The 23,878-nt window shown below is 45.0% G+C and overlaps 1 protein-coding gene across 1 annotated transcript in view; it reads right to left on the reverse strand.

Annotated features, from left to right (window-relative positions):
• Positions 1–22,738, reverse strand: part of SRD5A2 (steroid 5 alpha-reductase 2) — a 164,192-nt gene extending 141,454 nt beyond the window's left edge. Inside the window, exon 1 of the mRNA XM_075338181.1 lies at positions 22,612–22,738. The gene's annotated coding sequence lies outside the window, so the exon portion shown is untranslated. The remainder of the gene's footprint in view (positions 1–22,611) is intronic.
• Positions 22,739–23,878: the final 1,140 nt, after the last annotated feature.

Consider the following 23,878-nt stretch of genomic DNA (forward strand, 5'->3'; position numbering starts at 1 on the left):
ACTGCCTCTATTCCTACTCCAGAACTTTTGTTGCACTACAAAGGACAGATAGCAGTGGTATTGTGAATTAGTCCTTACAAGAGCTGTTTGATTTTGTAGGAGTAGGTAATATAATTCAATCAACCCTGCCTAAATGCCTGTTATACACTCTGTAGTCCTACTCCATAAACTATCCCTGCAATATGCACAGCTAGCAGTGGTTTTGTGATTTAGCCCTAAAAAGGGCTGTTTGTTTAATCTTTTAGCAAGTACTGGAATGCAGAAAAAGGGGGCGCCATAGTTCTCCTGAATACAACGGACACTAAAAATGAAATGCACTAACACACTGTCCCTTCTCCAAAAGCGGCTCTCCCTACGCTTTCTCCGGATCAAGTGCACCTAAGATGGCATCGGCAAGTATTATATAGACCCAATGATGCGATGCAGCCAGCCAATCACAGTAATGCCAGTAGCAAAGATGGCTACAGCATTACCATGATTTGCAAGCAATCCCAGCATGTTTAGTGGTTGAAAATAGACATGTGTGAATAGTAACTATTCATATTTGGATAATGCCTACCGAATACCGTGTACTATGCTAGTATTTGTCATGACAATGAAAATGCTCAGGTTCCCCACTGATTTGCATTAAGGTCGTTATTTGTGATGAACAGTGAAATTTTGCTTTGTATTTCATTACGAATAATCTGAACATGAATAGTTACTGTTTGCTCATCACTGGTTGAAAATCAATCGCCAAATATGTGGGACGGGGGAGTTGAATCTCGCGAGGTGAGGACCATAATACTTGTCAAAGGTATTGGGGTTTGGAGCTGAAGCAGCTCATCCCAGGATCAGCACAGAAGGAGTCCTAGAGCCACGGGAAGTGCGCCGTACACCTGTGGGCTCGTATCCATAGCCGGCATACCGGAGTGGATGGACTTGGCCGCAACGGGGACCGGTCCCTAGACTAGTGGAGAACTACAAGACTCAGCTAGTAAACCTGAGGCTGAGAATACTTCAAACAAATAATCCGCTGAAAAGGTGACCACATGGGACCAAGGGACAGGGCAGGAAAGCCACCCATAAAAGGGATCCGCGGACACCAGCTCAGGGCACTGTGTATGAGGTGCGGGCCAGGCGGGAGAGGCCACAGGAAGACGACCAGGGAAGGAACACAGAAGGGTGTACCGGGTTGTGCCTCCGAACTATCCAGCGATCGACTTGGGCCCATCACAGCAGGACCCAGCACTCCAAGGGCAGCCTCTGACTAGTCATGGTAACCTGGAACTATCAACAGTGAGTAAAGAACTTGTGATTGCTTTCCTGTGTTGTCCAGTTATTGTCTGCACTTCCGGCCCTGCACCTCACCATTACATCTCGACACCATCAACAGCCCTGGAGCCCAGCTCTACCTGTGGAGAGCTATACCAACTGAGCTGCATCACCACCGACCCTCAGAAAACTGAATAGCGGCGGTGGCACCTATCTTGCCGCACACCACAGGTGGTGTCACAACATCTCCCCTTGTAAATAACTATTCCCCCATTATCTTAAAATGACACCAGCAGGGTCATGGTCTTGCCACCATGATCTCTTAGAAAATAACCGGCCCGGTAACGAGTGCCGCCAGGCCCCGGTGGGGCGTGTCACCACCAGTGCTATCCTTGCCCCCCAGTGCTTTTCGTGATCTCTAATGCTATTCATTCCATCGTCAGTGCTGTCTTTGTACCCCAGTCCTGCCGTGCCCCCATGTGCTGTCCATGCCCCTCTAGTGCTGTTCGTGCCCCCCTAGTGCTGTCTGTGCCCCCCTAGTGCTGTCCATGACCCCAAGTACTGTCCATACCTCCTAGTGCTGTCTGTGTCCTCCTAGTGCTGTTCGTGCCACCGCCAGTGCTGTCTGTGCCCCCTAGTGCTGTCCATGCCCCCTGTGATGTCTGTGCCCCCAGATCCTCCTGTGATGTATCTTCCCCCAGTCTCACCTGTCATGTATCTTCCCCCAGCCTCTCCTGTGATGTATCTTCCCCCAGCCTCTCCTGTGATGTATCTGCCTCCAGCTGCTTTTGTGATGCATCTGCCCCCACCCCTCTTGTGATGCATCTGTCCCCTCCTGTGATGTATATACCCCAGCCTCTCCTGTGATGTATTTGTCCCAGACTCTCCTGTAATTTATGCTGACCAGTGTCTCCTGTGATGGTATGCCATAGCATCTCCTGTGATGTATATGCACTCAGCCCCTCCTGTCATATACATGCCCCCAGGGTCTCCTGTAATTTATGCAACCCAGCGTCTCCTGTGATGTGTATGCCCCAGCATCCCCAGTGATGTATAGATACCCAAGCCACCTGTGATGTAACTCTCCCCAGCCCCTCCTATGATGTATATATGCCCTCAGCCCCTCCTGTGATGTATATGTCCCCAGCCCATCCTGTGATGTATATATGCCCCCAGCCCCTCATGTGAAGTATGTGCCCCCAGTGTCTCCTATGTGATGTATATGATTGACCGAGAAACCTGGAAAAGCAGTTGTAAGAAGGAACATGATCAATATTACCTAACATCACAGCCGCATCAAAGAGAAGTGTGGCGCCCCAGGACCTGGTCGCCACAACAGCATTGCCCTCCCAAAGGGTTAATGCTGAGCCTGGAGGTAATGGGGAGGCCCATTGGCCAGCAAGTTTAACACCCAACGCAGTTCTCCCTCCGGCCAGCAGGGGGAGCTCTGAACCTGGAATTCCAGGGAGCTTTCCTCAAGTCTGACCTGCGGGAGGAAGTAGTGGTCAGTCTGTAGGGAGAAGTGGAAGGAAGCAGACGCAGAGTGTGCTGTCCTGTAGATCTGGGGCCTAGAGCTAGAGTAGCTTGGCCCAGGGAAGCAGGAGTAGCAGAGAGGCAGCGGAGAGAGACTCGGACATCGGAGTCTTTGGCCACCAGGGCTTAAAATACTCCCTGGTAGCCGAATCCAAAGGGCAGGAGAGCTGCAAGCACCCGGCCCATAAACATCCCGAAGGCACAGCTGCAGCATCAGGGCACGGTGTGGACTCCAGCAGAGAAGCATCAGAGAGGGCCTGCGCAGCCTGCTACAGAGGGAAAGGGACGTACCATCAGTCCCAGCAGCAAAGAGGGCCATTGCTGGATTCAGAGAAGCAGGGTCCTAACATCACAAGAAAAGCACAGGAGTAGGCCTCATACTCAGCTGGCCAGAAAGATCACCCCAAGTACTTCCAGGCCGACCGGATCCCCATCACCACCTGTAACGGTCTCCCAGGACTGGACTGTTCCCAAAGTAAAAGAGGAAAAGGTAAAGAGACTGTTGTTTGTGCCTGCTTCTTTCATTGCCTGTCGGCCCTGCACCGTGTTAGCCACACAACCCCATAGACTTTCACAAGCACTAACAGTGTCCCCGGGGCTCCGCTCCACCTGTGGGGAGCAGTACTACCATTGCTGCCATAACATCACCCCGGAGGCCTCACACAGCAGCGGCGGCTTAATAGCCGCAGACCACAGGTGGCGTCACGGACACAAACTTTATTCATCAAGCCATATATTCTACTGACACCCACCAGGGCCACGGAGCCGGGCCCAGCCACCACTGACTACCACCGGACTAGTCCGGCCCGGCACCGGGTGTCCCATAGCCCTGGGGTGGGCGAGTCAGAAGCAGCTCCAGCCGCCACAGTATGGGTGAGTTAATTAATAGTTTGACCAAATATATTAGGGCGATTTTCAAGTTGATAATTTTGTGGGGCACCCGAAGGTGGGTAGAAATTTCCAAATGGCCCCCGGCAGAAAAAAGGTTCCCCACCCCTAATTTAGATGCTCGCACGTGTCATTTTTTTCCTGTTTTTAGCACATCAACTTCAAGAACTGAGTGTTCGCTTGATGTCCAATATATCCCATCCACTGATATGTGCCATTGTCATCAGGTAAACAGTGCTGTTCACTTCATCATTTAATGATGTTTATGTAAGTTGAGTTGAGGTACATCTAAGAAAGATGGTTAGCTCACAGAGCATATGTCACTGAAAATCAGTGAATTGGGTCTGAATTGGGCATCAAGCAGCTTTATTATCTTCAGACTTGGCAAAGCAAATACAGCATGGTACAAAAATAAATCCTTGGCCATCTAACCTCTAAACAAACACTGAACCGTTTCCATAGCTACACATCAAAATACAAATTCATAATTTATACATACTGCTCGGACCAATCCTCATCATGATGATGACCCCCACAACCTATTGCCATGGGATAGGGGTTAACTTCCTGATTGCTGGTGGTCCAATTGCTGAGACTCCCACCAATCCCGAAAACCGGGGATCAAGCAGTGAACGGAGCAAAGGTCAATCTTATGCATTATCACTCTTTCTGAATAGTACCTCGAGAGTTAGCTGAGCGCTGCACTTTGCTGATCTTTGGCACTTCTAGTAGATTGAATGAGCTACAGTGTGCATAATGTACCTTCTGCTCCTTTCACATGGGCTTTTTCAAAGTCCTAGCAACTGAGAATTTGTCACCTATCCCATAAATAAGTGATAACTTTCAAATGTGAAAATATCTCATTAAGGAAAGCATATTTGTTCTCTGGCAAATACTAAATTTCCCTCAAAATCACTATTCTGTGTATGTGTGTAACATTCACTATTTTATTGCTGTTACAAAAGTATCATTATTCATAAATTCTGCAGTTACAGATGAAACTTTGGCCTAAACGTCCTTGCATTTCTGCCAAAGAATTTTTTCTGTAATTTCAAAATTGCATTTTACCCTGGGAAATTTTACTTTTGTAGTGAACATTTCTGTCAAGAATTCCTGTTTAATATATAGTATAGTATATGTCACCAACCAGTTGAAGCCTCTTTCAAATATAAAAGCCACAGTGAGTATTAAAAGGGGAAAAAAAATCTATGAAAAGTATAACCAAATTAAGTTGCTTATTCAAGTTTTGTCTTTATTAAACTGTTTTATTAGACAGATATTGGACTCGATTCATCATTTGCATTTTTCTTTGCTATATATTTTTGCTTGTGGTACTCACTGGTATATTTGTGCCAAATTCATCAAAATGATGCACACAGGTCCCTTTTAGTGATGGGTGAACCCAAACCATAAAGGTCAGGGTCCATGCACAGACCCCAAACAGACTTCTCAGGGAAGTCAGTGTTTCTGCTCGGGTTTGGCCACACAGATAAAAAATAAAAGTTAAAAGAAAGCAAAATAGAGATTAAAGCAGGAAAACTATACTTACTGAGTCTCTCGCCAGGCTGTCACACTGCTTCCGGGTTCAATCACTAACTCTCATGCATATTCACTGCTTTGCTGTCAACCTGCAGCGTCTGTGATTGGTTGCAGACTGCCAGCTAGCTGGTGTAACGGGGTGCCAGGGGTACATCGGGGCTTGTAGTCGTGGCCCCTTTTTCTAGCAGGCTTACCCCTGGCTCCGCCGTCACTTTTGGGACAGGAGATGACTTGGTGGGGCAGAGTGTGGTGGTGCAGATGTCGCCGTCAGAGATACAAACACTTGATAGACGTGGATCAATTGAACCAGCAGGCATGTTTCTTGTACACTTCTTCGTGACAAAGGCAATATTCAGATGATGTCACAACTTTCGGCTGGGGAAAACCTTTTCTGGATGTCTCCTCTAGTGGGGATGTGCCCGGCTACTCCACTTCACCTGGCTCCCACTCCGGCTAACACAGACTGGACCCACACCAATACTGCTTCACCCAGCTCCCACACTCTGCCCCTTCTGCTTCTTCTCTCCCGTCCTGGACTCAACTGCCTCCTGGCTCTAACTTTTCCTTATTTCAACCTTTTTTCCCTCCCCTCTTTGCTGCCGGTTCCTCCTTTCCTCTGCCCTGTTTCTATGGAGACAGTCGTCCCACCCGGCCACTAGGGGAACCCACTAAAACAGTAAAACATTTTATTAAACAACATCAGCATTAACACTTTCTTGTAAGGGGTCTGCCCACCCCTTACATTCCTCCCCTCTTTCTGCCTAAGCCTCCCGGCAAGGCACGACCCTGAAAACACAAGTTAGCAGCAAAATCATTTTTATAAAACTTTAAACATGTTCACATCAAGGCACACTCAAGGGGCGCACAAGTTCGACGCCCGGAGTCCCTCCTGGGAGCTCCCGGTCTTAGTAGATAGTGTGCCCGGAGGCTTTCACAGCACTCCCGGTCTTTGTAGACGATGTGCCCGGAGGCTTTCACAGCACTCCCGGTCTTTGAAGGCAGGATCATAAAACAACAAAGTCTTCTTTGACAACACAGAAGGGGCCCCTGGGCTCAGTCCAGCATCAGGCTCCTTCCGGGCTCAGTAGCTTAAACTTTGGTTGCAAACTGTGGAACTTTTCCGACTCTGGAACAATGCCGGTATTCAACATGAACATGTCCATTACCTCCGGTCATCACGGGTCACTCGGGGTGGTAAGCGCGCTGCCACTCGGCCCGCTGAGCCCTCACATAATCAGAAAGGGACTGACCTGGCAAGCGGCGCAGCCTCCGGAATGGTTCGTAGTTGACGGGTGGTTCTGGCGCCTCTGCCTCCGCTTTTGCTTCCTCAACCCCCGACGGGGGTGACGGGGTCTCTGAATGGGACGGCTGTGGGCTGCCCACGATGATCACCGGATGTGTGACCAGGCGCTCTGGTGAATTGCCAGCACCGCCGGGGTCCCCTTCTCTGGATCAGCACTCGGTCCTGTCATAACTTCGGGCGATACCGCCAGTGTGCTTCTCGGCCGGGAAATCTCAGCCAGTACCGGTCTCTGTTGGGTCCGCCTCCGGTATTGGCACTCTTCCCATTCGATTTCTTGCTGCCACTGCGCGGCCTCTTGTGTAGTGGGCATCCGGGTCACCCCTACTGCAAATAGGCCCCGGCATCCCACTTTTCTCCGGAATCTCACTTTTTCTCCCGGGTACAAGGTATGACGGCGTTGTGGTAAGCCCTCAGTGTCCAGGTTTACCCGGTTGTAGAAGAAATGGTCACCGGTCTCCTCGTCCTCAATGAATCCATAGCCCTCTTTCTGGTTAAATTTGACTACGGTGCCAACGGTACACTGCCGTTCAAATTCGTCACTAAGGGGCCCGGCCATCATCTCGTGGGCCACGGTCTCGGCCAGTAACCTCTCCTGCACCGGATCGGGTTCAGGCGATGGGGACTTTCGCTGCGTCAGGGACGTCGGCTTCACCGGCTCCCAAAAGAATCCCCACTCGTCTTCTTCTAGCTCCCGGGCGTGTTGCTTTTCCGGGGCCGGAACTGCTGTGTGTGTTGGAGCTCCCAGGACTTGGTTTCTCGGATGTAGCTGTGCCGTGTAGGTGGCCCGGACTTCAGTCGAGGTCTCACCGGTCGCGGCGTCCCAGGTAGTGACCCAGGATACTTTTGTGGGCCGCTCCGGTCCTTCTGGCACAGCCGGTAGGGCAAGGGTAAGTCCTTCCGCGGCCGCAGTCTGCTTCGGGAGTCCTCTGCCCAGGCTGGTTGCTACCAGCGCGCCCACTGCAGCATGCTGTCTTCTCGGAGTCTCCATTTTGCTCGGAGTCAGTCTCTGTGTTATCGCTTCTTGCAATGGCGCCGGGGACAGTGGAGATGCTGGAGAAGGTGGAGGCGGGCCTTCTTTTCCCGCTCTTGGGTACATTCCACCCCCAGTCTCGCACATCAAGTCGACCCGGCCAAGGCGGCTCTTCTTTTTTCCTGTAACGCCGCCCACTTCACATATCTTCATCAGCATCCTGGGGCCAGCACCTCCCCTCTTTGAGCGGCGCACTCCGCACTTCTTTTTCTTCACCGGCCAGCCCCAGGCTCTTCTTTTGGCGCCAATTCTTCACGCTCTCACTGTGTTCATGAAGACGGCGGCCATCTTGCCGCCATCTTGTGCCCGGTCCAACGCCTTAGGCACCACTTCTTCTTCCCACCATGGAATTGGGACCCTTCGCCAATAATCCGGATCCTGTGCCCTAGGCACCACTTGGTCTCCATCTTCTTGAATCGGGACCCCTTGCATATAATCCGGATCCTGCCAACTACGCCACATGTAACGGGGTGCCAGGGGTGCCTCGGGGGTTGTAGTCGTGGCCCCTTTTTCTAGCAGGCTTACCCCTGGCTCCGCCGTCACTTTTGGGACAGGAAATGACTTGGTGGGGCAGAGTGTGGTGGTGCAGATGTCGCCGTCAGAGATACAAACACTTGATAGACGTGGATCAATTGAACCAGCAGGCATGTTTATTGTACACTTCTTCGTGACAGAGGCAATATTCAGATGATGTCACAACTTTCGGCTGGGGAAAACCTTTTCTGGATGTCTCCTCTAGTGGGGATGTGCCCGGCTACTCCACTTCACCTGGCTCCCACTCTGGCTTACACAGACTGGACCCACACCAATACTGCTTCACCCTTGAGGACACTTCTCTTCTTTTCCTTCACTTTCCTGTTCACCCAGCTCCCACACTCTGCCCCTTCTGCTTCTTCTCTCCCGTCCCGGACTCAACTGCCTCCTGGCTCTAACTTTTCCTTATTTCAACCTTTTTTCCCTCCCCTCTTTGCTGCCGGCTCCTCCTTTCCTCTGCCCTGTTTCTATGGAGACAGTCGTCCCACCTGGCCACTAGGGGAACCCACTAAAACAGTAAAACATTTTATTAAACAACATCAGCATTAACACTTTCTTGTAAGGGGTCTGCCCACCCCTTACACTGGCATCTGTAATTGGTTGTGGGGTGCAAAAATAAATAAATAATAGGAAAAAAAAGGAGGTGGGTCCCTCTTATATTGATACCCAGCGCAGATAAAGCAGATGGCTACAGGCTGCAGCTCCCAGCTGTGTACGTTATCTTGGCTTTTTATCAAAATATGAGGGACCCCATACAGTTTTTATTTAAGTATTTATGTAATTTAAAAAATGGTTGCAGTCTTCCCCCCCAATTTTGCTACCCTGCCAAGACAAATCAGACAGCTTGGGGCTGATATTCTCAGGCTGGGAAGGCCCATGGTTATTGCCCCCCCAGCCTAAATATAGCAGCCTGCAGCCGCCTCGGAATTATCAAATCCATTAGATATGAAAATTCCGGCTCTTTACCCGTCTCATCCCGATTGCCTTGGTACGGTGGCAATTGGGGTAATATAAAATAATGGGGTTAATAATAGCTTTGATTTGTTAAAAAATGTAACAGATTTGTTAAAAAAATCACAGCTGTCATCAAGTCCAAAGTTTGTAATTGGGAGATGTCTATGAATGGCATTGCGTTCAATGACTTCCCCTGAGGTGAGGTCACTGAGTTCAATGAGTTCACCAAAGGTCAGTTCACCTGAGGTCACAGCTAAGGTACCGTGGAAACCTCCAGTGTTGACCTCAGGTGAACTCAGTGATGTCACCGCTCACACTTGTGGCTCAGTCAGTGTGTTTGGCAGCTCGCAGTGAGCAGTCATGTTTTTTTAATATGTGACCTCAGATGTGGCAGTGCCAGGATTATCGTGGGACAGCATGTGGATTACGTCAAATCTGCAGGGATGTTTTGGGGGTATGGAGAAAGAGGGTGTTTTTTTTAATAAAGGATTTTCTGTGTGTTTATTTCTTTTTACTAACAGGGTTAGAAATGGAGTCTCATAGACTCCTCTCAGTTATGTACTTCGGGCTGCATGACAGCTGTCATTTTGACAAATCACAACTGTCATTAACCCCCATATATTGCCTCAGTTACTACCACACCAAGGCAATCAGTATGAACAGGGTAAAGTGCCGGAATTGTCGCATCTAATGGGTGTGACAATCCCAGGGCAGCTAAAGGCTGCTATGTTTAGGCTCGGAACCCAATATCCATGGGCCTCAACAGCCTAAGAATACCTGCCCCCTGCTGTCTACTTTATCTTGGCTGGGTATCAAAGTTGGGGGAGGGAGGTGACCGCACGCCATTTTTAAAAATGCTTTATCTAAATAATTTTTAAAAAGCCGCATGGGGTCCCTCTTCTTTTGATACACAGCCAAGAGAGCTCCCACAGCTGGGGGCTGCAGCCTGAAGCCATCTGCTTTATCTGTGCTGGGTATCACTATATGGGGGATCCTACATCATTTTTTCCAATTATTTTTTTTTATACTCTACAGCCAATCACAGATGCCAGAACGCTGTCAGTCTGACTGCAATCAATTGCAGATGCTGTCACAGAGGGTGGGTGGGAGAAGCAGTGAATATGCATGAAAGCTAACGAGTGGACCTGTTACGGGGGCTGTCTGATTATAAAAACCAAAGGGATATCAGACAGTCAGGGTCCACCGTGCAAGGTCTCTGCTGCAGACTATGGCAGAGGATAAGGGGTATCTTGTACTACGGAAGCAGTACTGACACTGATACGTCTCAGTGACACTAGAGCCAATCACGGCGTGTACTGTTAAAGTCACAGCGACTACCGTATTTAGCATTAACGTAAAAGGGATGGGTTAATGAGTGAGGAAGAGTATATAAGTGTGCCGCTGTAAATAGTAGTAGCACAAGTGCAGAGTGCAATACCTCTGTTAAACCCACAGAGGCATATAGTTAGGAAATAAAGCAATTCCTCCCTTACTCGGAGGGTGTGTGGTATGGTCTCTGTAAATGATCACAGAGACAAAAGCATTGAATGTGAAATGGCACCTACCTAGGTCCGTTCCTCTAGTGGTGCCAGGAGACGGACAGCAGCGTAAGCCGCACAAAGCTCCTACCTGCGTTCGCTCCACTAGTGTGCGAGGACACAAACCACTAGATATGACACCTGCCTAGGTCCGCTCCACTAGTGGTGCAAAAGAGATGGACAGCAGCACAAGCCGCACAAAGCTCCTACCTATGTTCGCTCCCCTAGTGTGCGAGGATACGAACAACTGCCAGACGCAGTATAAGGAACGTTACCCTAGCGGCAACGTCCACCTACGAGTAGAATCACAAGGCCCAGCCGGACCATGAGCCTCAGGCAACTGCCTATGTCCGCTCCACTAAGATGTAAGGATACGGACCGCAGCCGAAGCTGTAAGGTACAAGAACGCTACCCTGCCGGTAGCGCTCACCTAGCATAGACAGAGAGATGCCTAGAGAGACGTGCACAGAGCGTCTACTCTCATGCATGAACCAAGAGGACTGAGCGCCGGGCGACGTGCGTCAGGGTCTTATATAGACTCTGTGCCTCATCCAAGATGGAGGACACCAGAGCCAATCCGCTGCCAGAACGACAGCAATGACGTCACGCTGGCCTATCACCGAGCAAAGCGTCACAAGCACATGACCAGCGACCAATCGGCATAGAAGGTGTCAGAGACATGTGACCACGTGTCACAAGCACATGACCAGCGGCCAATCAGCTTAGAAGGTGTCAGAGACATGTGACTCGTGTCAGCGATGATGTCACCCGCACATGTGCAATGGCTCCAAGATAGGACTTAGTCTCCAGCGCTTGCACATGTGCAGTAGCAAGAAATCCGAACATAGTCTCCAGTGCTCGCACATGTGCAGTAGCAAGAAATTTGAACATAGTCTCCAGTGCCACAGCAACTGTAACAGGACCCAGAAGCAGTGTGACAGCCACACAGGAGAATTGGTAAGTATAACTGTCCTGCTTTGCAGGCTCTTAGCCCTTTCTTCCAAAATGTTTGGGTCCCCATAGATTTACAGTACGTCCGAGCATTTGTTCGGGATCAAGTCCCGCCGGACACTGAACTCGAACAGCTGCGGTTTTGCTCATCTCTAGTCCCTATTCATCAAGACCAGTGTGATCAGTGCTGGTCTTGATGAGGAGGGCATGTTGAAGTCAGATGCTTCTGATTCATTAAGAAGTGCACACCTCTTAATAAATCATGAAATATCTGACAAGTGGTGTGCGCCCCGTCATAAATTTTACTCCCGTCACAGATTTCTGGAGTAAGTTTTACCACCATGAATTGTCATGAATTAGATGAGATGTGATGTCACATCCCCGTGCTGCCCAGCTCCACCCATTTTAGCTGAGGTGGGCGAAACTGGTGTGAAAACGCTAAGTATCAAAATATTTTTGCAATTCCATTGTGTAAATATGTTCTGAGTTTTCAAAGCAATGTGCTCCTGAATTGTGGCATAATCGCTTTGATGAATTGGGGCCATTGTTCATTAATTTTTTGCAAAGTCATAAATAATCTTTTTCTTTTTTTTCTTTCTCTAAACCTTTTTGAGAATTTTGAGAGCATAAAGTCGTATGTTTTTCAAAATGTTTCAAAAATTGCTGGTGTATATAAAATCAACTCAGGTGGGCTCATGACTATATTTACCACAAATATTGTGACTTTTTGAAAAGTCGCAAATGATGAATAAGGCGAAAACATCTGGAGACCCTAAACATCACCCTCAGTGGTAAACTAAAAAACACACAAAACAAAAAAAGCTCAACAATAAAACAGGCATAATCACAATAATGAATAAGGCACATTGTTTTTACAGAGCACAAATGCAAACACATAAAATAATAAAATAAAAAACATCCTACACTTTGAAAGTTGCCTGCCCTCACTTAGGAATAAGGACAAACCCATGACCTATAAAAATAACAATAGAGGTAATAAACAATCAGATTTGGAGACAAATTGCACCATCTAATAGCAAACATAACTACTTAGTTGTCTAAGTGCTCAGGGTGAACATACATGTACAAGACTGAAAACTGAACATAATCATTTAACACCTTTGTAGACAAAATGGCACACATTTATTAAGGAGTTTACAGTTTTTTGCATTAATTATACTCCAAAAAATCGCAAACAAAGTTTTTTGCTCCATCCAGGCTGAAAGTAAGGCTATGTGCGTACGTAGCGTTCTGTCCCTGCAGAAATTTCTGCAGCGATTTGAACAGCACACGGGTGCTTCAAATCGCTGCAGAAAGAAAAAAAAAAGCCGATTTCATGCGCTCTGAGTGCAGCCCCTCCCATAGACAGAGTGGGGACTGCATGCAGAGCGCACGGAAAAAGTGACATGTCACTTCTTAGATCGCGCGCTTCGGGCAGCAGCCGAAGCGCTGCGCTCTAATACGCCACGTGCACACGTCTCCTGCATAATCTTCATAGATTATGCTGGGGACGCAGGACACATGCAGTTACGCTGCGGTGCAGATCGCAGCGTAACTGCATGCAAATACGCTATGTGCGCACATAGCCTAACAGGAGGAGGCATAGCCATCAACGGTTAGACAAATTAAAGGGGTATTATCATCTCCAAGATCCTATCCCAATATGTAGAAGGTGTAATAATAATGATATTAGCAAATAACTGCAATTATAAATGTAGTATGGTTCTCGTTCTCCTGATATAGCCATGTTTTTCACCTCATGTGCAGGACATTGTATCTTAGGTATCCATGGTTACGTCTCCAAATATAGTGACAGTTAGTTGCTCATGGTCATAACCATGGACACCTAACTGAAATGCCCTACACATGAGTTAAGAGCTTGGCTATATCAGGAGAACTATACTACATGTCTAATTGAAGGTATGGGCCAATATTATTATTATTATTATACCTACTACATATTGGGATAGGAATAAATTTGACATAATTTACTCCAGTTATCATATTTTTCAACTGGCATATAAAATGCCAGTCTTGATCATTTTGTTCAACTTGACTTATAGTAATATTATCTGCCAGTACTATGGTTTTGAAACTGGTGCCAAGTTCTAGTATTGCTATGACCTCTCTTGTTAGTCTTAGGAACAATGGAGTTTGGAACTGCCGCCAAATGCTGCTTTTTTCTGACAATAAAGACTGACTATAGATATAAGTCCAGTAGCCTGAGTTTAGTCTCGGAAGACTCTGAATGTTTCACAGTCTTTAAGAAGTCAATTTTATGCATATGATGCAATTTATAAGAAAAGGAAAATATACACCCCTCTATTCTACTCAAAGACTACAGAACCTCAGAAAAGCGGAGTCATAATCCAAAATTGTATTAAAAAGGTATAATTTTATTCGGTACAAAAATTCATAAAAATCACACACAGTAAAAAGGGGAAAACAAGGTGCAAGGGACAGCAAAAATATCACAAGTAGTCAATGGTGAGTATCAAGAGTTCCCAATGGCATATAGTGCACAAGAATACATCCCTCACTAATTATAGATGGTATTTGTATAGTAGTGCTAGTTTCTGGGTCAGCCTGGTCATTATACACACTGCAGTAGCACCAATAAGTATGGGAACCACCTCCCACCCTATAATGTGAACTGATGTAAATAACACAATGTATATGTACAGTGCGGTGGTAGAGACAGGAATCCCATAAACTGCATGTAAAAGTGCTGCCAGTGTGCAGCAAATTGCAGGCACCCCAGACTTAGCACATATAAAGGGGTAAATTAGATCAGTTATCCATCAAAATTGCACTGCAGCCACTAGTGTATGGAATTGTATAAAGTTACAAATGCTCACCCATGGTGTATGGATTGCGATAGTGTTGTTCAGGGGGCAACACTCCACTGGAAAAATGGAATCTGCATTACTGCCATGAACATATGAATCAAGAGAAATTTAGCTACTGAATTGATCAATGCAATAGAGCCCCAACACTACGCCAAAGTATTTCTCTACGTTGGGGTCCCTAGCTTGTGTGTGTCCTCTCATGCAGTTAAAAAAAACTTACCGTGTATGGGAAGCTGAGACCCAGGCTATTTATGCGTATGATATGGATTGGCAATAGGTGTGGTTGGGGAGGGTTCACAAACGAAAAACTACTAACAAATAAGGAATAACGTTTGGAACACCATTCTAAGTCTGAACTGGGTGCAAAAACCTAAAAAAACATCACTATGGGGAGATAAGGTATGCACACCAGTGACTATGTAAGGGGAATACATGAAATAGCAGAAACTGCTGTGTGAATACTGACTTGAAAAATCCAATAGCTATATGTAAGAGTGAAAATGTGAAAAATGGAATCTGCATTACTGCCATGAACATATGAATCAAGAGAAATTTAGCTACTGAATTGATCAATGCAATAGAGCCCCAACACTACGCCAAAGTATTTCTCTACGTTGGGGTCCCTAGCTTGTGTGTGTCCTCTCATGCAGTTAAAAAAAACTTACCGTGTATGGGAAGCTGAGACCCAGGCTATTTATGCGTATGATATGGATTGGCAATAGATGTGGTTGGGGAGGGTTCACAAACGAAAAACTACTAACAAATAAGGAATAACGTTTGGAACACCATTCTAAGTCTGAACTGGGTGCAAAAACCTAAAAAACATCACTATGGGGAGATAAGGTATGCACACCAGTGACTATGTAAGGGGAATACATGAAATAGCAGAAACTGCTGTGTGAATACTGACTTGAAAAAGTTTGATGTTTTTTAGGTTTTTGCACCCAGTTCAGACTTTGAATGGTGTTCCAAACGTTATTCCTTATTTGTTAGTAGTTTTTCGTTTGTGAACCCTCCCCAACCACACCTATTGCCAATCCATATCATACGCATAAATAGCCTGGGTCTCAGCTTCCCATACACGGTAAGTTTTTTTTTAACTGCATAAGAGGACACACACAAGCTAGGGACCCCAACGTAGAGAAATACTTTGGCGTAGTGTTGGGGCTCTATTGCATTGATCAATTCAGTAGCTAAATTTCTCTTGATTCATATGTTCATGGCAGTAATGCAGATTCCATTTTTCACATTTTCACTCTTACATATACAGTTAGGTCCAGAAATATTTGGACAGTGACACAAGTTTTGTTATTTTAGCTGTTTACAAAAACATGTTCAGAAATACAATTATATATATAATATGGGCTGAAAGTGCACACTCCCAGCTGCAATATGAGAGTTTTCACATCCAAATCGGAGAAAGGGTTTAGGAATCATAGCTCTGTAATGCATAGCCTCCTCTTTTTCAAGGGACCAAAAGTAATTGGACAAGGGACTCTAAGGGCTGCAATTAACTCTGAAGGCGTCTCCCTCGTTAAACTGTAATCAATGAAGTAGTTAAAAGGTCTGGGGTTGATTACAGGTGTGTGGTTTTGCATTTGGAAGCTCTTGCTGTGACCAGACAACATGCGGTCTAAGGAACTCTCAATTGAGGTGAAGCAGAACATCCTGAGGCTGAAAAAAAAAGAAAAAAACCATCAGAGAGATAGCAGACATGCTTGAAGTAGCAAAATCAACAGTCGGGTACATTCTGAGAAAAAAGGAATTGACTGGTGAGCTTGGGAACTGAAAAAGGCCTGGGCGTCCACGGATGACAACAGTGGTGGATGATCGCCGCATACTTTCTTTGGTGAAGAAGAACCTGTTCACAACATCAACTGAAGTCCAGAACACTGTCAGTGAAGTAGTTGTATCTGTCTCTAAGTCAACAGTAAAGAGAAGACTCCATGAAAGTAAATACAAAGGGTTCACATCTAGATGCAAACCATTCATCAATTCCAAAAATAGACAGGCCAGAGTTAAATTTGCTGAAAAACACCTCATGAAGCCAGCTCAGTTCTGGAAAAGTATTCTATGGACAGATGAGACCAAGATCAACCTGTACCAGAATGATGGGAAGAAAAAAGTTTGGAGAAGAAAGGGAACGGCACATGATCCAAGGCACACCACATCCTCTGTAAAACATGGTTTAGGCAACGTGATGGCATGGGCATGCATGGCTTTCAATGGCACTGGGTCACTTGTGTTTATTGATGACATAACAACAGACAAGAGTAGCCGGATGAATTCTGAAGTGTACCGGGATATACTTTCAGCCCAGATTCAGCCAAATGCCGCAAAGTTGATCGGACGGCGCTTCATAGTACAGATGGACAATGACCCCAAGCATACAGCTAAAGCTACCCAGGAGTTCATGAGTGCAAAAAAGTGGAACATTCTGCAATGGCCAAGTCAATCACCAGATCTTAACCCAATTGGTCATGCATTTCACTTGCTCAAATCCAGACTTAAGACGGAAAGACCCACAAACAAGCAAGACCTGAAGGCTGCGGCTGTAAAGGCCTGGCAAAGCATTAAGAAGGAGGAAACCCAGCATTTGGTGATGTCCATGGGTTCCAGACTTAAGGCAGTGATTGCCTCCAAAGGATTCGCAACAAAATATTGAAAATAAAAATTTTTTTTTGGGGTTTGGTTTATTTGTCCAATTACTTTTGACCTCCTAAAATATGGAGTGTTTGGAAAAAAATGTGTACAATTCCTACAATTTCTGTCAGATATTTTTGTTCAAACCTTCAAATTAAACGTTACAATCTGCACTTGAATTCTGTTGTAGAGGTTTCATTTCAAATCCAATGTGGTGGCATGCAGAGCCCAACTCGCGAAAATTGTGTCACTGTCCAAATATTTCTGGACCTAACTGTAGCTATTGGATTTTTCAAGTCAGTATTCACACAGCAGTTTCTGCTATTTCATGTATTCCCCTTACATAGTCACTGGTGTGCATACCTTATCTCCCCATAGTGATGTTTTTTAGGTTTTTGCACCAGTTCAGACTTAGAATGGTGTTCCAAACATTATTCCTTATTTGTTAGTAGTTTTTCGTTTGTGAACCCTCCCCAACCACACCTATTGCCAATCCATATCATACGCATAAATAGCCTGGGTCTCAGCTTCCCATACACGGTAAGTTTTTTAACTGCATGAGAGGACACACACAAGCTAGGGACCCCAACGTAGAGAAATACTTTGGCGTAGTGTTGGGGCTCTATTGCATTGATCAATTCAGTAGCTAAATTTCTCTTGATTCACATGTTCATGGCAGTAATGCAGATTCCATTTTTCACATTTTCACTCTTACATATAGCTATTGGATTTTTCAAGTCAGTATTCACACAGCAGTTTCTGCTATTTCATGTATTCCCCTTACATAGTCACTGGTGTGCATACCTTATCTCCCCATAGTGATGTTTTTTAGGTTTTTGCACCCAGTTCAGACTTAGAATGGTGTTCCAAACGTTATTCCTTATTTGCAATTTGCTGCACACTGGCAGCACTTTTACATGCAGTTTATGGGATTCCTGTCTCTACCACCGCACTGTACATATACATTGTGTCATCTCCACCATACACTAGAGGGTGGGAGGTGGTTCCCCATACTTTATTGGTGCTACTGCAGTGTGTATAATGACCAGGCTGATCCAGAAATTAGCACCATTATACAAATACCATCTATAATTAAATTGTAACTTTATACAATTCTATACTTTAATGGCTGTGGTGCAGCTTTGATGGATAACTGATCTAATTTACCTCTTTATATGTGCTAATTCTGGGGTGCCTGCACTTTGCTGCACACTGGCAGCACTTTTATATTCTGCTTATGGGATTCCTGTCTCTACCACCGCACTGTACATATACATTGTGTTATTTACATCAGTTCACATTATAGGGTGGGAGGTGGTTCCCCATACTTATTGGTGCTACTGCAGTGTGTATAATGACCAGGCTGACCCAGAAACTAGCACTACTATACAAATACCATCTATAATTAGTGAGGGATGTATTCTTGTGCACTATATGCCATTGGGAACTCTTGATACTCACCATTGACTACTTGCGATATTTTTGCTGTCCCTTGCACCTTGTTTTCCCCTTTTTACTGTGTGTGATTTTTATGAATTTTTGTACTGAATAAAATTGTACCTTTTTAATACAATTTTGGATTATGACTCCGCTTTTCTGAGGTTCTATATTGTTGGGAGTTTCCATACTTTATTAATCTTTATGATGTACCCGATGTATTTGATTATATCAAAGACTACAGAAGCAGTGGGGAGGGAGGCAGTTGGAGAAGTAGCGGGTGCAGCTCACATCATGCAGCACTAAATTGTTCATGTAATTGCTATGCAAGAGCCTGCAGGCTGCTACTGTAGTTGTGAAATTAGGCTACATTCACATATCTATTAACGACTGTAATACCCAGACTCACTGTTTTTTCTAACTTGAAATAAAAGCCTCTTAATTGTCTATGAGGTTACAGTTGAAACTAGAAGTTTACATTATCTAACAAGACACATAAGCACATTGTTTCTCACGGGAGAGAGAGAATTAATCTGAACAAACAATTATACAAAAGTCCAAACAAGATGGAAATGTCCAGCCATCATACCGCTCAGGAAGGAGACGGGTTCTGTGTACCAGAAATGAACGTGCTTTGCTCAGACATGTGCATATCAACCCAAGAACAAAAGCAAAACAACTTGTGAAGATGCTGGCAGAAGCTGGTAAGATTCTGTCATTATCCACAGTGAAACGAGTATTCTGTCAATATGGCTGAAAGGCCACTCTGCAAGGAAGAAGCCATTACTCAAAAAGAAACATAACATGCCAAATTAATGCTTGCAAATGCACACAGCAACAAAGACCTTAATTTTTGGAGACATGTCCTGTGGTATGACGAAGCTAAAATTGAACTATTTTGCCATAATGACCATCTTTCCGTTTGGAGGAAAAAGGGAGAAGCTTTGAAGCCTAATAACACCATCCCGACTGTGAAACACGGGAATGGCAGTATCATGGTTGCTGGGTTGTTTTGGTATAGGAGGGACTGGTGCACTTCACAAAGTAGATGGCATCATGAGATAAGAAGATTATGTGGCAATACTGAATCAACATCTCAAGACATCATCCAGGAGCTGCTTGGGAGCAAATCAGTTTTCCAAATGGAAAATGACCCAAAGCATACTGCCAAACTGGTTACAAAGTGGCTTAAAGATAACAAACTCAATGTTTTGGAGTGGCCATCACAAACCCCTGATCTCAATCCCATTGAAATTTATGGGCAAAGCTGAAAAGGCAGGTGCGAGTAAGATGACCTACAAACATGGCTCAGTTACACCATTTCTGTCAGGAGGATGGGTCCAAATTCCTACCAATTTATTGTGAGAGGCTTGTGGAAAGATATCCAAAATGTTTCACACAAGTCATACAGTTTAAGGGCAATGGTACCAAATACTAATGAAATGTATGGAAACTTTTGACTTTGCAGAAAGTAATAGAAATGCCTTAAAACATTCTCTCTCTTATTATTCTGGCATTGGCAAATATAAATAATTTTGGTTCCTAATTGACCTAAAATGGGGAAGGTTTATTCTGATTTCATGTCAGATATTGAGAAAAACATGCAGATGTGTTTTTACAGATAGTGGTTGGAAACATATTAGTTTGGGTCAGAAGAACCAAGGTCAGTCTAAGGACTATAGTCTATACAAGGAACCTTTAAGGACATATGAATGTAGCAGCGGTGAACCATTTGGTCCTAGTCTGGGCCTGATTAGTATATTCAGAAATATTTACACTCTAGAACAGGGGTCTCAAACACGCGGCCCGCGGGCAGCATGCGGCCCGTCAGGCTGCTTCGTGCGGCCCCCAGGCCCGTGCCCCTGTTCACTATCGTGGCCGGTGCAGGGGCCGCAGCCACTGTCTGCACTAGATGAGTGTTTTGCCGGCGCTGCGTTCTCAGAGGCAAGGAATGTGCGCGCGCAGCGCCGGCAAAACAACCGTCTGATCTGACATAAATCACTGCCAGGGGCTGCGGCCCCTGCACCGGCCGCGATAGTCACCGGGGCACGGCCTGCAGACAGCAAGAAGCAGAGATGAGGAGCCGAGGGAACGGGGCACAGGTGAGAAGAATGGTGTTTTTTTATTTTTTGTGTATGTGAAGGACGGCACATTAACCCCTTAGCGACCTATGACGTACTGGGTACGTTATGGCTCCCTGGTACTTAAGGATCCATGACATACCCAGTACGTCATGGCGAAATCGCAGCCCCGGTGGCTGCGATCGCTGTTTGCATTGCAAATAGCAAATACCTTAGCTTCTGGGAGGAGGGAACCTCAGGAGGGGTGGTGTCTCCTCCCCGGACCTACGGAGGCTGTGATTGGCTGTGCGGCGTTCGTCGGCCAATCACAGCCACTGTAATGTTTCAGCCATTGAAAATGGCTGTAACATTGAAATTCAGCCCTGATCAGTGCAGCTGTAGCACCGATCATTGGCTGGAGCTGGGTGACCTCTGTTTCACCCGCCCCCAGCGCTGATTGGAGAGACCGGCCTTGTGACCGATCTGTCCAATCACTGTGGATCTGGGGCCAGAGACCGCCCCCTCAGCTTCACTCAGGAATCTGTGGGTGGTAGCCCCCACCACCCATTACTACAGGATGGGGACATGACTATAGAATAGGGACAAGGTGGGCACATGTCTATAGGATGGGGACAAGGTGGACACATGTCTATAGGATGGGGACAAGGTGGGCACATGACTATAGGATGGGGACAAGGTGGGCACATGACTATAGGATGGGGACAAGGTGGGCACATGACTATAGGATGGGGACAAGGTGAGCACATGACTATAGGATGGGGACATTACTAAAAGATGGGGACATTACAAGGATGGGCATAATACTATTGGATGGGGACATTACTAAAAGATGTTGGCCAAAATTTCTATATAGTGATAATTGTAACACTATTAGTTACAAGAAAGGGATAAAATGTAAAAAAAAAAACAAAATAAGGCATGACTTTTTTTTAACATCAATTTTTTTTTTTAGATTTAACCAAAGAATGTGCACATTTGTTATAATAAACAAGTGAAAAATGTTGAAAATCAGTGATCCAAAGGTGTGTAAAAAATATATATATGGTACCAATAAAAATGTCACTTTGTCCTGCAAAGAATGCGGCCCCCCAAATTATTTTTTTCCTCTGTGCGGCCCATACACCCAGCCGAGTTTGAGACCCCTGCTCTAGAATATGGTACACGCCACTATAAAACAAGGAATGTACCAATTTTTTTTAATTCATATGAAAAAAAGGCAAAAAAACAGAGATAAAAAATGAAAAGGCATCCACATTTCAGATCAGCGTAAAATGAATGCTGCTACTATAAAGCAAGGTACAAAGGTCGCTAAGCACAATAACACGTTACAATCTAATTTGTGGACACAACACATAATAGATAACTGAATAGTGACAACTGACACTATGTAACCATAACATGATCTCTCCTTTGTAACAGTATTCACTGAGGCAAAATGAACAGCGCAGAAGCACAAGTTGGTCCTCTGTAGTGTAATGGCTCCCTTTCTTTTTGTCCTTGTTGTTTAGTGCTATTCAATAGTATGCATCTTCATAAATATGCTAACTTAGATCTATGTGATATGCTAATCTAATGATAGTCGCTGCTTGCAGACTTTGATCCACAGAGGTACAGGTGAATCCCCCCAGGGGCCTCTATTAAGAAGTGGGCCGACTCCCATACACATGGCACAGTACACTTAATGTTGCATGTACAGACAAGGGCAGCATCTCATTAAATATTTTAACTACTACCCAGTTTATTATTTGTGCAAATTTGTAATCAAGAGTTAGGTAATATTGCATGATACTGAACAGTGGGTCCCCAATATCAGTGTCAGTGGTGAGCTCTTGACACCCCGGTCTGACTGTGCCTGCAGGTCAAATTAAAATACAAAGCAATGTGCATCTATGTTTACTAATTAAGGTTACAGATGGATTATCTATTACGGATTTGTTGCTTTGTAGTTTTCTGTTTCCTTGTCTACTTTTGTAACTAGGAATTCTGCCAATTCTTTGAAAAGCAAGCAGTCAAACTTACAAAAGACTAGGGCAGGAATATTAAGCAAGACTTTATGAAAAAAGATAGTGTTACTTACAATCAGTGCTTCTCTATCACGTACACCGATGTAACTCTGTTGTTTCATTCACGTACACCGATGTAACTGTGTTGTTTCATTCACGTACACCGATGTAACTGTGTTGTTTCATTCACGTACACCGATGTAACTGTGTTGTTTCATGCAAATCTAAGGTCATCAGTTGCCCTTTTATGCATGCAAAGATCCAGTGGTTATTTATTAACTAGTAGTTACTCTATGTACATTGAGATGACATCCCTGGTATAATCTGACACCAGTAAGAGTTTGGTTTACTTGTAATATTTGACTCTTGTTATTTTAGTCAAGATCAAAATTCATGGCCAGACAAAAGTATGTGCATCACCTTCTTGCGACCCTGACATTAGCAATTTTTTGTGATACTTTATTGATGATGGGTGAAACATATGAAATATACATGAATAGAAATTCTTACTCGAAATCTAAGGTTATTTTGAGAGGATGATTACTAAATATAGGAACTAAAAAGATCACTTTTTATTAATTAAAATTTTCCAGCTTTCATAAATATTTCCCCAAAAAATAGATTTTCAAGTTCTGCTACACCTATAATTGTCCAGAAAAATTCTTTACCAAAAACAATTTGACTCTCAAGTCTAAGAGGACTGTATTAACCCCCTTTCTAGCTCTATTGTGCAAACACAGACTTAAATATGTCAAAGCAGCCTTAAATTATATGGTTATGAGAAAATTGTTAGTGACCCCTGGTAACCAACAACCTATTTACCCACATACTGCACTAACAAACATGTTAGGCTACTTAAATTGTAAAAACAGTCCAAAAATGATGGCTTCTTGGGGGACATACAGTACCTGCCTTGCTGGTGTTTATACACAGGTCATACAAATAGAAGAAGCTGTGCCTTTTTCACAATGGGTAGTACAAAAATTGTGGTTACCTGTCATCTGCAAAAAAGGGCACCATGGACAGGCTTTGCACTGGCAACTCCAACTATTAGGACTCAACTGACCCCTGGCCTTCACTTTGTATTCCCTGTACAGGTATGTGGATTAACACAGGGACCCTGAGTTGAGTCCTCAAAGTAGTCAATAGCAAATGTAGCAGGAATTATCAGGTGTCATGCCTCGGTTTGGAAATTTGATCCAGTGATCTGTGGTTTCGTGGTCAGTTCCTCTGTCTGCTGGACTATTGCCTTTTCTTCCTTGTCAAAATGCTGATGGTTCCAATGGTCTTTGTTTTCCTTTCTTGGTTTGCTCTTCTGCAGGTGTTTCTTATTCTCCCATT

This window comes from Anomaloglossus baeobatrachus, chromosome 3, assembly GCF_048569485.1.
Source record: "Anomaloglossus baeobatrachus isolate aAnoBae1 chromosome 3, aAnoBae1.hap1, whole genome shotgun sequence".
NCBI classification, from domain to species: domain Eukaryota; kingdom Metazoa; phylum Chordata; class Amphibia; order Anura; family Aromobatidae; genus Anomaloglossus; species Anomaloglossus baeobatrachus.